This window comes from Aegilops tauschii, chromosome 2 (assembly GCF_002575655.3).
Source record: "Aegilops tauschii subsp. strangulata cultivar AL8/78 chromosome 2, Aet v6.0, whole genome shotgun sequence".
NCBI classification, from domain to species: Eukaryota; Viridiplantae; Streptophyta; class Magnoliopsida; order Poales; family Poaceae; genus Aegilops; species Aegilops tauschii.
This window is the reverse complement of record NC_053036.3, coordinates 652,119,645-652,125,644: the sequence shown is the minus strand read 5'-3', so window position 1 is coordinate 652,125,644 and position 6,000 is coordinate 652,119,645.

Here is a 6,000-nt window from a genome sequence, read left to right as displayed (position 1 = left end):
ATTAGACATGTATCTATCTAAAGTAAGAATTTTTTTTCTTTCAGAAAGAAGATAAGAACAAGAGGCTCACCACGGTGGTGCTGGCGACGAGATCGGCGCGGGCGATCGACGGCAGTGAAGACGGGGACGGGACGTGACGGACCGCTAAACCTAGACAAATCTCGGGGAAAATGGAGCTCGGAAGTCGAGTTTCGAGAGGAGAAAGATTAACTAGTGTGGCTCAGACATTCCATCGAACACCTCATGTGCATAGGAGGTGAGCTAGAGCACCCAAATGCCCTCCCCTCGCCGGCCAGAAAAATCAGAGCACTGTGGAGTGCTCTGCTGTGGCGATGGGGTATATATAGGCAACTAATTGGTCCCGGTTCGTGGCACCAACCAGGACTATAGGGGGGCATTGGTCGCGGTTGGTGCCACAAACCGATACGCATGCCCCCCTTTAGTCCCGGTTGGTGGCACCAACCGGGACCAAAGGCCTTGTGCTGCCCCGCGTCAAAAGTTTAGTCCCACCTCGCTAGTTGAGAGAGCTCGAGAGTGGTTTATAAGCACTAGTAGAAAACAGGGCTTAGGTCACAGGGCAGTTTTCACATTAGCCCCGGTTCAGTCACGAACCGGGACTAATGTGAGCATTGGTCCCGGTTCAGTCACGAACCGGGACTAATGTGAGCATTGGTCCCGGTTCGTGAGCCCAGGGGGCCGGCCGGGGCCTCGTGGGTATTGGTCCCGGTTCGTATGGACCCTTTGGTCCCGGTTGGTGGTACAAACCGGGATCAATGGGCCATGCTCCTGGCCCACCACCCTTTAGTCCCGGTTCATACCACAAACCGGGACTAAAGGGCTGGTCCTAGTTGCGGCCAGTGTTTAGTCCCACCTCGCCAACCGAAGGGCGCTCACACCAGTTTATAAGCCCGTCCCTCTATGCCTTGTTGAGCTTCTATTAAAGTGAAAATAGATGCCCTTATACAGGAAATTTGACTTAAATTCATAGTAAATTTCATAGAAATTTAGTATGAATTTAGGTTAAATTTTCTCTATAAGTGCATCTATGTTCATTTTTTATATTTATAAAATAAATAAACCTTAATAAAATAAATAAAACTAAATAAACCTTAATAAAATAAAATAAAATAAACTATAGTAACTACAACAAATAAACCTTAATTAATTAAGTAAAAATAGCAGCAAGTAAAATAAATAAAAATAGCAGCAGTAAAATAAATAAAAATAAAATAATTAAAGTAAAAGACATAACTAATTAGAAATAAAATAAATAAGTTTTTTGTTGTAAGTAGAAAGAAAACCTTTTCAGAGTTCATTTGAAATGCTTTTCAATTTTAGGGTCTTATAGCTCAAAATAATTAGTAAATGCATGAAAAATAACAAATGAGGTCAGAAAGGATTGACAAATGATGATGTGGCTTTGAATGGTGCATTTTGAACACACAAAAAGTCAGGAGTTCAAATAATTTTTTAAAAATGAAATCCCTTTGTAACACACGAGTTTCGGGATGAAATCCTGATACTTTGAAAGAGATTGTCCGTTTTGTACACGAAGTGCATCCATTTTTTGCCGTAACCCTCTCAACTTTCTTGCACATGCTATGTGGATGAAATGATGATATCATGCCAACTTTCAACCTTTTCAGAGTTCATTTGAAATGCTTTTCAATTTTAGGGTCTTATAGCTCAAAATAATTAGTAAATGCATGAAAAATAACAAATGAAGTCAGAAAGGATTGAAAAATGATGATGTGGCTTTGAATGGTGCATTTTGAACACACAAAAAGTCAGGAGTTCAAATAAGGTATAAAAATGAAATCCCTTTGTAACACACGAGTTTCCGGATGAAATCCTGATACTTTGAAAGAGATTGTCCGTTTTGTACACGAAGTGCATCCAGTTTTTGCCGTAACCCTCTCAACTTTCTTGCACATGCTATGTGGATGAAATGATGATATCATGCCAACTTTCAACCTTTTCAGAGTTCATTTGAAATGCTTTTCAATTTTAGGGTCTTATAGCTCAAAATAATTAGTAAATGCATGAAAAATAACAAATGAAGTCAGAAAGGATTGAAAAATGATGATGTGGCTTTGAATGGTGCATTTTGAACACACAAAAAGTCAGGAGTTCAAATAAGGTATAAAAATGAAATCCCTTTGTAACACACGAGTTTCCGGATGAAATCCTGATACTTTGAAAGAGATTGTCCGTTTTGTACACGAAGTGCATCCAGTTTTTGCCGTAACCCTCTCAACTTTCTTGCACATGCTATGTGGATGAAATGATGATATCATGCCAACTTTCAACCTTTTCAGAGTTCATTTGAAATGCTTTTCAATTTTAGGGTCTTATAGTTCAAAATAATTAGTAAATGCATGAAAAATAACAAATGAAGTCAGAAAGGATTGAAAAATGATGATGTGGCTTTGAATGGTGCATTTTGAACACACAAAAAGTCAGGAGTTCAAATTAGGTTTAAAAAATGAAATCCCTTTGTAACACACGAGTTTCCGGATGAAATTTAAACTATTCAAATTTGGAAACTAATGGATTAACAGAAAGTTTATAATTATTCTGAGCTAAAAGCAAAAAGAATAAAAAAATAAAGCAAAAATCAAAAGAAAATAAATAATTCAAAAAACAAAAAAATACTGGAAAAAATAAAAAAATGCCGCCTAATGGGCCACACAGCCTGCATACGACTAGAAACCCATCTGCACATGGGCCAGGATGCAGGCCCGCAGGCCCAATAGGCCCAACATGGCAATGACAAAGGTAGGCATGTATAATGCCTGCATATTAGAGTGGAGCTCAGCACCTGAGCTGCAGCGCAGCTTATAAACAGGTGCTGAGCTCTCTCAGCTAGCGAGGTGGGACTAAACTTCCCACCGCACCGCGCCAGCACATTAGTCCCGGTTGGTGGCTCCAACCGGAACCAATGCTCCCCTTTGGTCCCGGTGTGCCAGCAACCGGGACCCAAGCCCTCTGCTTCCCGCCCTTTGCGCTGGTGAAAAGAGGCCTTTAGTCCCGGTTGGTGGCACCAACCGGGACCAAAGGGTGGGTATTGGTTCCGGTTGAAGCCACCAACCGGGACCAAAGCCTTTGCTATATAAGTAGCACTTTGGAAATTTTCCGATTTCCATCGCCAGTGTCCCCCCGCCCGACGACGCCGCGAGCTCGATCTACGCCGCCAGGCTGCCCCGCCGTCGTCGCCGTCGCCCGTGCCCCCGAGCCCACGCCATCGCCCGTCGCCGTCGTCCTCCGCCCCCCGCCGCCGTCGCCATCGGCCTCCGCCGCGCGCCCCCGAGTCGTCGCCCCGTACGTCACCGTCGCCGCCCTCCGCCCCCGGCCCGCCGCGGTCGCCGTCGCCCTCCACCACCCTGTGAGCGCCGCCCCGATCCCCTCCTCCTCCCTGTAATGGCCGCCGCCGCTGCCGCCGCGCCCCCTAGCTATTATATGTGTACGTAGTTTAATTTAGATTTGTAATTTAGTTGTATTAATTTGGATGTGTAGTTAGATGTGTAGTTAATTTAGTTGTTGTAATTTAGATGTATTAATTTAGATGTGTAGTTTAGATTTTTCATATTTACAAGTCATTTATGTATGTTCATATTTAGAAGAAAAAGAAGGAGAGAAAAAAGGAAAATAAGAAGAAGAAGAATAAGAAGAAGAGGAGAGGAAGTAGAGGAGAAATAAATAAGAAGATGAAAAAGAAGAAAAAAAAGAGTAAAAGAAGAAGAAATAGAGGAGAAGAAGAAGAAATAGAATAATATAGAAGAAGAAATAGAATAATATATTATTCTATTTTTTCTTCTTCTCCTCAATTCCTTCTTCTTCTCCTCTTTTTTTCTTTTTTTTCTTCGATCTCCTCCTCTATTCCTTTCTTCTTCTCCTCTTTTTTTTCGTCTTCTTCCTCTTCTTATTTTTTATCGGGTATGTCGTTGTCGATATATGTACCCCCCTCCCCGATAACTTTTAGTAAGTACTACTTAGAAAGTGTTTAATAGAATTAGTTAGAAAAATAATAGAACTAGTTAAACTAGCTAGTTTATTTTTAGTAAGTACTACTTTATTCTATTTATAGTAAGGAAATTAATAGAACTAGTTTGTTTTTTTAGTTGAAGCAATTATTCCCGCATCGACGTCGACGATGCCTATCCCGCATCCTCGTCGTCGACTCGGCGGAGGAGGCCGGCTTGATCAGAGGGGCCATGTCCGGGACTGGGCTCCGTCGGGCTGGTTTTGGGAGGTGCTACCTTCTGGTGGGCGTAGGTTGGTGAGGAACCAGCCCGTCGTTGACCCGATCCTTGTTTGGTGGCGCTCACGTGGGCCAGTGACGGTGCCAAGGCTTCCGGACACCGCGGAGGTGGTACGTCACCGTGTCAGCGAGGAGGACCAGCACGTCCGTCGCTACATGGCTGCGTTGGAGGGCAGGTTCGACAATACCTGGCAGGTTCTTCAGGGATCTCACTAGAGCTATGACCCTGTGATGGTTCCGTCCCTTTGGGTGTCCACCGCCCGCGCCGATACCCGTCGGGCGCTACTGTTCTAGCTGTACTAGCGATGCTATATGTATGATAGTATTCGAGGTGTATTAGTGATAATATTCGGCGATGTACGGACGCATGGAGATGATGTAGTTTTGCTTATAATTGAATGCATCCTAATTTGAATACTACTTTATTTTGTGATTTGATTTTGCTTATTGAATGCTCAGAGTGGAAAACTACTCCGATCCTACTTTGAATGCTAAAATTGGAGAGCACTATGATTAGTTGATAGCTTATAGGGTTTTTTTTTCGCAGAAATCTAGGAGCCCTCGGCCCCTTCATCATCCCCGCCGTCGTCCCCGTCACCGCCCCCTCCGACATCGAGGTGAGACCAGCCAAATCCTCTTTTAGAAAGATAATTAAACGATATTTCGGGTTGACTGTAAGTCTGTCGAGTCTCCACCATATATGAGAGGACGAAGAATCCCGACTGTTGTCGTGGGGGTAGCTTCTCCTTCGTTCCCGTGTGCTAGACAATTTGGTGTAATGCACTCGAGAACGAAAGGAGGAGCTACCATCACGACGGTCGCAAATGTCAGAGAGGAATAAGTGAGGGAGAGTTCCACCATATATATATGAGAGGACGAAGAATCCCGACTGTTGTCGTGGGGGTCGCTTCTCCTTTGTTCCCGTGTGCTAGCTAGACATTTTGGTGTAATGCACACGGGGACAAAGGGAGGAGCGACCATCACCAACGGTCGAATGTATACACCACGTGAGCTGAGAGTTTTCAAGAAAAGACTCGACAAACCGATAGTCAACCCGTGATGAATAATAATGATCTAACTTAGGTTTTTTAGTACATATATTTAATTGTAGATGTTTAATATTTAAATTATATATGAACATAGGAAATGTCGTACTCGGACGACGAAAGTCTCCCGGGGGAGTGCGACTGGTGCCACGACGACCGAGGTCAGTGCGACAGGCCTCACCTGGACGAAGATCGGCGCTTCAGTATTAAGCTGGAGGAGACGTTCGATGTTGAAACGGTACGCAACGACGACAAGTGTTATTTTTTCGTAATTAAGCACGACTTCAACTATTTCAACGTGTACTTTTCATCTTTTACAGTTCGGCTAGCTTATCCCATGCCATGCAAGACGCTACGTCTTGGAGAGGATGGGTTTTGAAGACCATGAAAGTATGGAAACAAAGAAAATTCACCTAAGGACCCATCATGATATAGATTTCGAAGTAAAGCTGTATAATTCTGAGAGCGTAACCCATTTTGGTTGCAAAAATTGGGAAGCATTTTGCAAGATGTATGGTTTTGATGAGGGTATGCTTGTCACCATGGATCTTGGTGATCCTGACATCGAGCAAGACAATATGGACATTTGGGTCCTTGTTGATACGCCTCCAATTCTACCGCTATGTGAGTTTCTCAAACATAGTTATTAGCTAATTTATATTGTTCATTTCAAAATAGTTGACAGCTTATTTT